Below are 11,853 nucleotides of genomic sequence, written 5' to 3'. Positions count from 1 at the left end.
CTTTTTTCATATATATAATCTATGAATGAATTATGAGGAACATGAGATAAACATAATCATTATTTATTATAACTATACAATTTTGAACAGGACAAGATAAGGAGGGGGTAATTTGAGTAATAAAAATTGGGTGGATATGGTTTCGAAGATTAATGAAAAAGGAAGATACTTTTACTATTCCAATAAAAAGGCACATTTTTGCCCAAAGTATCTTTAGAGCACAAACTGAATTATAAAATAACTTATAAACTAACATATTTACCCCACTAATTAGCTTTTTGTGAGATACGGCAAAGTAAATAACCTAGAATAATTTATGGGAATTTTTAGACATTTTTCTGGATTTATTTGGAGATCGTATCGTAGAGTTTGAGGGGATGAAATTGTGAGTCTAATGAGGTAAGGGAAGTTACATGTGAAAGGGGCTTAAAGTGGAATTTATTCTAAGTGGAGAAATTAAACCCTTCTATTTATATGGAAGCTACAGTAGCCCTAAGTTATCGCCGTCTCCTTTCTTTTCTCCCCCTTCCGCCCGATTTCCGCCAAACCAACCTCGCAACGGCGCCTCCACACTCGAGCTCACGGCGACACTTAGCCCGCCGATCGCCCAAGCCCCCAGCCCGCTACCCCTGGTCTACAGCGTCACCGGAGGCCCTTCTCCTCAGATTGCTGCTTCGCGTGAGGAATCTTCGGTCGGGAGGAGCAGATTTGAGCTCCGGTGACACCGAGGGTGGCATCGCCTGTCCCAGAGCTTGATAGTGGCGAGGACTTGTACTCCTGGCAGCTGCCTCGTATCCCCGCACTTAAAGCCGAGCCGATTTCCGTCGGGCTTCTCTCTGTCGTCTGTGGTAGTTCCTAGTGGTGAGGTAAGTGAGGTATGGATGGATGCAATTAGGGTTTTGTTATTATGAATCTGTGGTTGGATGCCAGGATGAGAAGTTGAACTGACTGGGGTTCGGATTCTGGCAGTCGCTTACTGTGAGAGGCTCGCACACAACCTCCCGTAGTTGTTCGTCATCTGGGAAGCAGTGGGTAAGGGCTTTATCACTCCAGTTGATTAGATCTGTAAACCTAGGTATTGGGTTAATTGGTACTAGGTACTGATCAGTGTGATGGTGTTGTTTATAGCTCGGTAGGAGCCCTGGTCTGTGGAATTTTGGCAGCCGGCATCACCGGTGTGCTTGTGCCAGTGATTCCATCTCCGGCAGTAGCATCTTCCGGCAGAGAGTCGACAGTGGGGAATTCACTGTAAGGTAAAACTCTAGGTTTTTAGATATCTAGTCTAGATGAATAGGTGTTGGTGCATTGGTGTGTAAGGGACGAAATGCATGATTTGGGAATTCTAATTGACATAGTTTCGGCTGGGAATTGTTTGATCTAAAGACATAAACTAGGGCTTTGGTTTAGGTTGTGCAAATCAGTGCGGATTCGTTTGGATAATGAATGGAACTCGGATTAAATTCGCATGCCTTGTACACTAGTTTAGTTATTCTGTTTCCTATGTATATAGTTAAAATTGATACGTTGACACAGGACTTTGATCGAGGGGGTGTCATGACGAAGTTGGCGTTGGATTCAGCCTACACTTAGAGGCGAGTACTTCTTGACTTGATTCTTTAGCTATTGTTCTTAGTGCATGAGTAGTTTAGATAAAGTAGAGCTTTACCTTGACTCCACTCATATTATGTCTTGTCCTTGATACTTTATCCACTCAATCTTCGAGATGCTCACATTCGTATCTATACAGTCTCCCGTTGTTATTCCTGATAATTAGCAGATACTAGATACCATGTTACCTGTTTGGACTATTATTTATTTATGCTTAGAGACGGTACTTGAGTATAATCGATTTATATGATGATCATTGTTCGTCGATCATGTCATTATGCGACGATGACCTTGCGCCTTGTGGTTGAGACGGTCATTCGCCCGGGCCACGCTCCGCCACTCATGGGTAGTGGTAGCTTGAGCGTGCGTCTGATGTCCCACTGCACACATTATTGGGTAGTGATAGGAGGGGGCGGTGAGAGGACCCCGTCGCAGATGTGGGCTATTTAGCTACTACGCTCTGCTCCGCCGTAGAGAGTAGTGGTAGGTGGAGTATAGTGTCTCACATGACCACTCTCGTCGCCCATACCGGGTCATGGTACTTGAGGTGGTGGGAGTGACCATCCGTATATACGCTATTTCTATGTTATTTCGATTATGTTGTTATGATTGTTCGCCTTATCATATACATTTATATGCTTACATCGATTACTATGACTGTATACCTTATCTGTGATCTTAGTAGTTATGAGCAGTGCTGTAGCAGTTTATGTTACCTCAGACCTTATACTACTAGCTTAGGATATGGTATCAGGTATGGATATATATATATATACTTTGTTTACACAGTAGTATCTACTATTTATCTTCCCGAGACTGTATCCTGTTGTACTCTTGGCTATTTATGTTACTTATGCACTATCTATTCTTTACTCGCTGAGTTTTATACTCACCACCTCGTACATTGGTAATTTCATCAGGTAGCAGATAGTGATGCTAGTACACTTGGAGGGATCCCGACTGCTAGTCTCACGTTGCTTCCGAGGATGGATTTCCGGTTTTGTTTAGATTTCTAGTTGTGAGTTGAACTTTTGAATTTGGTATTGTAATAACCCTTCTTGGGACTTGATGTTATTCTGTGATTTGTTTTGTTTTGTCGAGGAGTCAAGCCGGGCCGGCCCGGGGTGAGTTCTTTTAGTATTTTGGTACTGGTTATTTCGTTTTCCGCTGTATTTGATTTACCAGCCGAGTGGGTTGTTTATTATCTGCGTGGTTGTGATTAATTCTAGCCGTGTTGGCTATATTTTGCATGGTTATATTTGTTGCCTATGTATATTGGTTTATATGTCACTGCTACAGGGGAGGTGTTGTCCGATTTTCGTTGGACAACCTTACCCTCGGGGCGTGACACTTTTAACAAAGTTCGGTTCAATGTTTCAAATATCCAAGCCACCTAAAATAGGTCATTTGCCTTCGATTTGTAAATCACTTTACAATGTCAACAATATCATTTGGTGGGGTGCAAACAATTTACTAGTCAAACTTGTGTTTGAACATTACATACTTACATTATATCATATTTTGCATTTTACCAAAAGACACATTTCTTTTCTAAAATGTCTTTCTACCCATTAGAGGCCAAATCAAGGAAAAAAAAACTAATTTTTCTTATTAGAACTAAACCAAATCGAAAAATAAAAATTTAATTATTTCATGAAAGACTTTCAATCCAATGAACGACCCCTTAAATCTATTTATATTTTTTTTCAAACAAATAAAAAAAATAAAATGGAATAAAGAAATAAAAATAATGCGGTTGAACTTTAATAAAAAAAAAGACCTTTTTTATTTTTTAATTTTTTTAATAGTTAATTATAAGAGAAAAAATAAAAGAAAATAAAAGGAAAAACAGAAAATGAAGAAATAGTTAATTACAAGAGAAAAAAATAAAAGGAAAGGAAAAATAGAAAAGGAAAGGAAAATATGAATCTTAGTTTTTTTTAGTAATTAGTTATTAAAAATAGAAAATTTTAAAATTAGATTTTTTATTTTTTTATTAAAGTTCAACAATATTTGTTTATTTTTTTTGTTTGAAAAAAATATAAATAACCTTAGAAGGTTATTAATTTGAATGAAACTATTTAATGAAATAATTAACTTTTTATTTTATTTTTATCTTGATTTGGTTTGGTTCAAACATGGAAAAAATATATTTTTATTCAATTTCCCAAACTGCGTAGCTCATTATGTGTTTTATCCAAGTCACATAGGTGTTTTAGGATTGTTCAAATCACGTAGCCTCACATGGATTTATTTTTCATTTTACCCTTTGTAAAAATTGACAATCTCACATGTGTATGAAATAAAAACCAATCAAAACCATGATCACGTCTTCTCAGAGAAAGCGACCTTCGTCCGAACCAAAAATGATGGTTGGCAAATGGTGTAACTTATTTTCGACGAATGATGATCTTCTACTGCGTGAAAAAGTTGAATGGAGAGAAGCTGACAAATGTTGGGCTAGTGTTGAATATTTTTTAACGAATGATGTAACTTCTTGTGAGAGAAAATGGGGAATGAAGCATAGGTAAAAAATGTCAATTCGATTGAGTTTTCATATCTGGCAAACTTTTCAGCTTATTGAATACAGAAAAGGTGATCAGAGAAAACCTAACAAACATAACTTTGGTGCAGCTTCTTCTTTGATGAACAATGTAGTTTGTCTCCGATAGTCTTCATGAGGTAGTTGCTTTTGACCACATGCCTCCCTCCTGATGATGAAGTAAAAACTGATGAAATCTAGCTCCAGGCAGTGGCTTTGCTAATTCTCTGTTATTGTATTACAGAAGAATTCAAGCAAGGTGTTGGTCGCCAGGTATAAGCAATTGTAATGCTAGGTTCAAAAATTTCAAGTGCTTGTTAAATTATATCAACCAACATTCCAGATAATCTATAAATTGCATAGGTGATGATAGCATCTCAAATTACCCTTATTAATATTGTAGCCAGGGGCTTCTTTGTTATACTCGTCTTATAATTTTTTTTGTCATTGTAGAAAAATCAAACATAATAGCAATGCTAGTTGGAATCGTGGTGTGGATGAAGTTTTATGCTTTGAACAATCTTGTGAAAACATTTAAGTTTTCTTCTACTAATCTGTAAAAGAATTAATATGATCTATAGATTAGCATTATATGAAACCTTGGCAACATGGTTTAGTAAAATACATACCAATTATCTTATATGTTGTTAATGTTATGTATCTGAAATTTATTGTCTACCTTTTCTATCTTAAAATTTTCATTGACAATGCCATTAATCAATCAATAAATTATGTGGTTATGAGCTTAAAGTTGCTTATTTGTGAAATGTTAAATTTTGTAATGTGTGACTATAAATTTAGTAAAATGTGATGATTTATTGACTTCCTTCACTTGGCTAATGTGTTATAGAAAAATATTCACATATTTAATAGAAGTGATTATTATTTGCGGCTGCATTAATGTAGGGATTCATTTTTTTGATGAAATGTTTTCACGTAAGATGAAATTGATTGATTCACAAAAACAAAACTGACTCGATCACGATACATCAAACATAAATACCAATGGTAGTAAGAAGTCATCTTCAACTTTTGCTAGTGTTGTGGTAAGTATTAAGAGAGTACAAATTATAGATGCAATTTGAAAGAAGAAGTTGTTAGTATTAAAGATGTCATAGGCCAGAGTTTGGAATAAATTTTTAGAGATACGTGGACTTAACTAGAATATTATGATATTATAATGCTAGCATAAATTGAAAGAGATGCCTCTATTAATGAATTTATAACGAATGATATAGAATATTTAATAGATCTATAGTGATATTGAATGAGTATAGTGATCTTGAAGATGCATTTCCATTAGCTAAAGATGTCTATATATAATGAATTCAACACTTCTTGCATTGCAAAGGCAAGAACCAAACGAGAGTGATGATTTTTTTTTATTGGTAAGGTAATGCAAAATTTAAGTTGTAATTACTAATATTTTTAAAATAGTAGAGGAATGATTTTTTTTTACGTTTCATAATATAATCTACACTAAATTGAAGTAGTGATGTAATGTATTTTTTTTAACTTTCATATTCTTCACTCTACTCAATAGTAGTAGTAGTAATTTAAAAAACTCTTGATTCTTGTGTAGGTATTCCTAACCCAAAAATATTTTAAAGATGCAGTTGCTGAGTATGCTATGAAGAGGTGGTTCATATCATTTACAAAATAAAGAACTCAAGGAAAACTAGAGTTAAAGCAATTTATACTACTGCATATGGGCAATAATTGCAAGAGGAGAAATAGAGTTGATTGTTACAAAATATTTACACGAACACCAGTGTCGTCTTTGCTTAGGAATGACTAATCATCCTGCACGCATAGCTTCTTTTATAGTTTCTCAGATTGAAAGTCATTTTGTATCTACGTGTGAATATATAAACCTAGAATGATTCAGCAAGATATGAGATGATGAATTATAGTAGAGATATTATATCGAAGACATACAATACACGTCAAAAAACTCTAACAAAGGTGATAGGTGATTTCGAAAAGTATTATCGTGACCACCCTATGATTTTTTAGGAGGTAAAATATAGAGACCTTACATTGAAAATAAGGGTTGATAAAAAACAACATTGTTTCTGGGCCTTTGGTGCATGTGGCAAAGTTTTTTGAACATACTTTCATAAACTAATCGGAATTGAGCAATGCATTTAAGTGGAAAATATCCAAGTGTTTTATTAATGGACATAACAGTAGATGGTAATTCAAAACTTATGTTAATTGTCATTGCAATTGTCGAGGCTGGGTGTGGCTCATCTTGGGAGTGATTTCTAAATCACCTAAAAACATTTCTTGCAGTTGATGTATCGACTATGATAATAATACCTAACAGATATCATGGAAAATTTTTTGCAAGCGTCGTTCATGAGAGTTCCGAACCTGGGCAGAATCTCCATCTGTGGGTCCTCCTGAGATCATGCATATTGATCCCGTCCGGAGGCTGAGTCGGACAGAGGCCGGTCGCGGTGGACTGGGCGTTGACGGGAAGTCGCGGGCGATACAGGCTCCCCACGGGTGGCTGACGCCGCTACAGGACCCTGCGCACACTCAGACGATCTCTCCCCTCACGTTAGGGACCGAAACCCAGGGAAAAAGTCCCCGGATCAGGCCCTCCGACGCTCAAGTCAGGTCCTTTTTCCCCAGAAAGAACAGAGAGAAGCAGAAGGAAAAACAGTTGTGGAAAAAAGTGACCGGAGAGTGTGTGCGCGTACCTGCGTACGAGGGATTTCTCCCCTTTTATCCGTCCTCCTGCTAGAACCTGCCCTCCTGTCAGAAAACGTTGGACGCCCGGCTTTGTCCTCTAGTCCTGGACACCTGTCGCGCTTCTATTTGTTGTGAAAGCATCTTTCTGTTTAGGAACCTCCGCCTTCGCACTTGGGTTTTGTCCTGTAGTGAGAGACAGCTGGCAGGCTACTACTGGCTATGAGGGCATCTTTTCGTTTCAGGAACCTTCGCCTTCGCTCGCATTGTTGGTATGTAATGATTACCCCTGACGGACCGTTGAGATTCTCCGCTCCCGTATTACTTAGCTCCTCCGATTCATTGTGCCCCCGCACCAGCCTGCACCTGTGGTTCGCATTTCCAGGCCTCCCACTCGCAGACCTGCAGCCCTAACTGTCTAGACATAGCTACGCTGATCTTCAACCTGCATCCTGCGCTTTGTACTTCCTGGCCCTCAACCGCAGGTCTGTAGCTCGGGCTGACTCCTCAACCCATTGGCCTATACTTCCAGTTCTTGGCCTCGCTAGCTTTGCCGGACGTGCATCCTCACTTTGTACTTCCGGCCCTCAACAGCAGGCAGAGCTCTGACCGCTCCACTGCCGACCCTGACCGGCCTATGTGCTCTGTGTTTCGGGCCCTCTCTGCAGGTGGATCGAGCCGACTCCTCTCAGCTCTGCCGCTCCCAACCAGCTTCTGCCTATGCTGAGCCCTGACTGCCCTGTCAGCCTGCCTTTTTGACCGCCAAGTCACCATGACTATTGACCGCCACCTCCTCGAGACTTTTGACCGCCACATAGACTGGACTTTTCTAATCCTTTCCTCTTGGGCCCTTCCATCACTAACCGTATCACAAGCCTCCCCCACAAGTCTAGTCGAAGGAGGACGACAGTCTGACTTCGGCCTATCTTTGTGACTTCAACAGATCTCTGTGTATCTACCTCAGCGTATCTCTATGATCTCATCATATCTCTGCGCACCTTGCTTCCTGCGTCACGCATCAACTTTTGTGTCGCGTCGCCTGGGACACCCTGCCTTCTTCATTACGTCGCCAGTCGCTTGGAGTTTCGCGCCCATGCCTTTGCTTTGACTTGGCCACCCGCCTTTTATAAAGAGCCTCATGGTCACTTCTTCGATCTATCCTGCTTCGTTTCTGCTTCCCTACTATCTCTTGCTCACCCGCGCTTTACCTGCTTCTTTCCTCCGCAATGCATTCTCCTTCCTCTGACGAAGTCGATCAACTACCTTCCCAGATACGGATAGATCAGCTTACCTCGCAACTTGCCGAGAAAGAACGAGAACTGGAGCGCTTGTCCAGGGATCGAGCTCGTCTGCTGGCTGCCTTGCATGACCTGGACTCCCTGTATCGTCTTACAAAATCTCGCGTGCATGCAGAAAAGGCGATGAAAGATGAATACCAGTTTGATCTGCAGCACCAAATTAACCGCCAAGATCGTTTGCAACGAGAGCATGAGACAGAGTTATCTCTCCTCCGTGCGGTTCTTGAGGACAAGCAAGACACGCTCGCCCGGCAGCAAACAGTCATCGACTCCCTTTACGCGGAGCTGGCCCGGGCCGTGGGCGCGCCTGAATCTCCTGACAGGTCCTCACGCGGAAGTGCTCATTCCCCCGGGCCAATTCTTTCCACGAGTAAAAGCTGGCCTGGGGAATAGTTGTCTCAGTGGCTCCTTTGCCAAACGGCGCTTCTGCTTGTGGTCTAGGCTGTATCCCTCCCTTGCTGAACGGCGTTGCTACGCTCGTCGATCCGTCCCCTTTTGGCCCAGTTTCTCCTGCTTAATTTTCATCTAGAAAACACGTTCTTAGAAATTGGCCCTTGGGTAAGAGCCTAGAGTCGCTTCATGATTTCTTTTCATGCATGTATTTCGGATAATAAAGTCAATGTAGTGCTTGAAAACTGCAACTGAGATGAACGTGTAAAACCTGATTTTGTAGTTACTATTGGCGCTGTAGGAGTAGGGTAAATGGCCTTTCACACCCCTTGCCCTGCGTGTTTGCTGCATATTTGCAATTTGCATAAAATAAATCCAAATATAGCTGACCTGATTATGGAAAACGCTCTGCTCAAGGTGAGGCACATCTCTCGGAAAGGTAGTTAGGCATATGCACCGAGTTCGCTTATGATTTTCGCAGAGGGGCTGATTTTTGATTCCCGCATGGGAGCCGACCTAAGAAGGTCGTTGGGCGTGAGGACAGAGCTCACTTTTGATTCTCGCATGGGAGCCGACCTAAGAAGGTCGTTGGGCGTTAGAGCAGATCAGTCTGGGACAACCGACCTAAAGGTCGTTGGGCGTGAGCACAGGGCTCACTTTTGATTCTCGCATGGGGCCGACCTAAAAGCGTCGTTGGGCGTTAGAGCGAGCTCACTTATAACGCGGGCTGAGTGGGGACAACCGACCTAAAGTTGGGCGTGACAGACGTGGCTCACTTGATTCTCGCATGGGAGCCGACCTCAAAGGAAGCTCACTTATAACTCGACCTGGGCGAGAGTGGCAGACAGACCTAAAGTGGTTGGGCGTGAGCACATGGCTCACTCTCGCATGGGGCCGACCTCGTTGGGCGTGAGCGAGCTCACTTATAACTATGAGGTCGTTGGGCAGCGAGCTCACTTATAACTCCCGGGCGAGAGTGGGACAACCGACCTGGGCGTGGCTCACTTTTGATTCTTCCGTGGGAGCCGACCTGAAAGGTCGTTGGGCGTGAGAGCAGAGCTCACTTATAACTCGCACTGGGGCGAGAGTCTGGGACTACCGACCTAAAAGGTCGTTGGGCGTGAGCACAGGGCTCACTTTTGATTCTCGCATGGGAGCCGACCTAAAAAGGTCGTTGGGCGTGAGAGCAGAGCTCACTTATAACTCGCACTGGGGCGAGAGTCTGGGACTACCGACCTAAAAGGTCGTTGGGCGTGAGCACAGGGCTCACTTTTAAGTCTCGCATGAGAGAGCCTGGGTACTCCGGTCCGAGACCGGTGGCGATGGCGCTGGTCCGAGACCAGTAATGACACTCCGGTCCGAGACCGGTGGCGATAGCGCTGGTCCGAGACCAGTAATGACGCTCCGGTCCGAGACCGGTGGCGATAGTGCTGGTCCGAGACCCGCTCGACCCTCCTCGCCAGTAACACATATGTGATGCTCTCTTCATCCTCCATTTGCCCCACCTGAACCGCCTTAATTGCTTCTACCGGGCCGGGCGTTGCTTGCCAGTTTTGCATTCGCTCTGCCGTGTCCCTCGTCTTCCTGCAAGCATATCACGCATAGTATAGGATGTGGGCGAGAGAGAGGGAACATGAACCTTATTCGGCCCTGGGTACGCAACGCTCTTCTAGCTTGTGGGAGCTTCGCGTGCCTTTGCTTGCTGGTGTGGTTAATGAACCGGCCCGGGGGCTGTCTCCACCGAGATGCTTGCCTAGCTACTTCGAGTGAGCAGCTCTCCTGATCGCCAACCCCTGCCTTCCTAACTTTCGCTGATCAGCCCTGTTCCCTGCGCGACCTCTACTGGATTACCCGGCTTTTGCAGCTCTGTAAAATATCCCGCTTGCCCCTACCGAGGGATGCCTCTTTTTTAGGGCCCCGCCTTGTCATGATTACCCCGCCGCGCTCATCTTTAATAGGTTTATTCTTATGCCGACACCTGTCCGTTGCCTTTATGGTCCACGCTTCCTGACGTCAGTTTCCATACCCTTTTCGTATGCCTCCATGCTTACTTCCCCTTAGACGGCGCGGGGCGGGTTACCCAAAAAGATACTCGGCCTGATTCTCGATGCTTCCTAGGCCTGAATGGGCTTTTTAAACCCTAAGGGTCATCTGTCGATGCCTTTCCAACGCTTCGTTCTCCCCCTCTCCTCCTCCGTGCTCGTCCTTGTCAGTGCAACTTGCCATCTTCCGGCCCGAGCTCGCGACCCCTCCGTTCTTCTGATCGTTCCTGGCCTGTGATCCTTCTCGCCTCCACCCTTCTTGCTTGCTTCTTCCCCGCGATGATGGATGGTAAGGACCTTCCCTGGTATTCATGCTATCTTTCGGATTTAGACCACCATGACCTGTCGGTATTACAATCCCTTCTGCGATTGGATTCCTCCTATGAGCTTCGACTCCCATCACCTAATGAACATCCTTCGTCCCCTCCTGAAGGCTGTATCACTGTCTTTAAAGATCAGATTATGGGCGGTCTTCGCTTTCCTTTGCATCCCTTTATTTCAGACTTATGCCAATATTGTGGCATCGGCGTCTCCCAATTTGCCCCCAATGTATTTCGAGCTATCTGTGGAACCGTCATCTTATGCCGTATCTATCGGATTCCCTTGACGCCTCACCTATTCCAGCACTTCTACTCTTTCCGGCGAGCCGAGGTGGGGATATTCAACGTTCAGGCCAAGCCAGGCTTTAAGTTCTTTGACGGCCTACCTTCTTCCAATAAGGGCTGGAGGTCCCGCTTTTTCTTTCTTAAACCGCCTCCCTCTTTGGCCGGGCCTTCTCAGTGGCGCCCCCTCCCAGCTTTTCCCCCACATGTTCACGAATCTTCCTGCTTTGCGGCTGCGGACAAGTTGACCGGTGTTCTGGTTCGCTTGTCTGTGTTGATGCTGGAAGGCATCTTATACACCTTCGGTCTAGTCCCGTCCCTGCAGAAATCGGCGCTCCCTTTGGTAAGTTGTCTATTCTTGCACGCCGCTCTTCGCTAACTGAGGTGCCTTTTCTTTTTTATTCTTGTAGCTGTCGTTATCCTCCGTTCCTTCGCCTGCCAAGAGACGCCCGCAGTTGCTGTCCTGGAAGCCCTGCATCAGGAGCTGATATCAGGCCTACCTTCCGATCCAGCTGTTGCCCTCGGTCCTCAATTTCCAGCACCCCCGACCTCTGATGTTGTGATTGTCCCGCCTCTCTCAGTGCTACCTTCCCCCAACGCTGCAGACCCAACATTGTCCCGCACCTCCGATCAACCGGCGACTGCTTCCTCGCCCTCTAGGCAGGCTCCTCCTC

The 11,853-nt window shown here is 43.8% G+C and overlaps 1 long non-coding RNA gene across 2 annotated transcripts; it reads left to right on the top strand.

The window, feature by feature from the left end:
• The first annotated feature begins 483 nt into the window (after nucleotides 1–483).
• On the top strand, nucleotides 484–1,597 carry LOC122032957. 2 transcript variants are annotated; one of them, XR_006126260.1, is made up of 4 exons: nucleotides 484–866; nucleotides 970–1,032; nucleotides 1,129–1,253; nucleotides 1,534–1,597. It is a non-coding gene; the product is annotated as an uncharacterized LOC122032957 (long non-coding RNA). The 2 variants fall into 2 exon arrangements; XR_006126261.1 differs by having other exon boundaries at nucleotides 484–875.
• Nucleotides 1,598–11,853: the final 10,256 nt, after the last annotated feature.

The sequence above is a fragment of the Zingiber officinale genome, chromosome 11A (assembly GCF_018446385.1).
Source record: "Zingiber officinale cultivar Zhangliang chromosome 11A, Zo_v1.1, whole genome shotgun sequence".
In the NCBI taxonomy this organism is placed as follows: domain Eukaryota; kingdom Viridiplantae; phylum Streptophyta; class Magnoliopsida; order Zingiberales; family Zingiberaceae; genus Zingiber; species Zingiber officinale.
The sequence above is the reverse complement of the archived record's forward strand: the minus strand, read 5'-3'. Positions and strand labels throughout refer to the sequence as shown.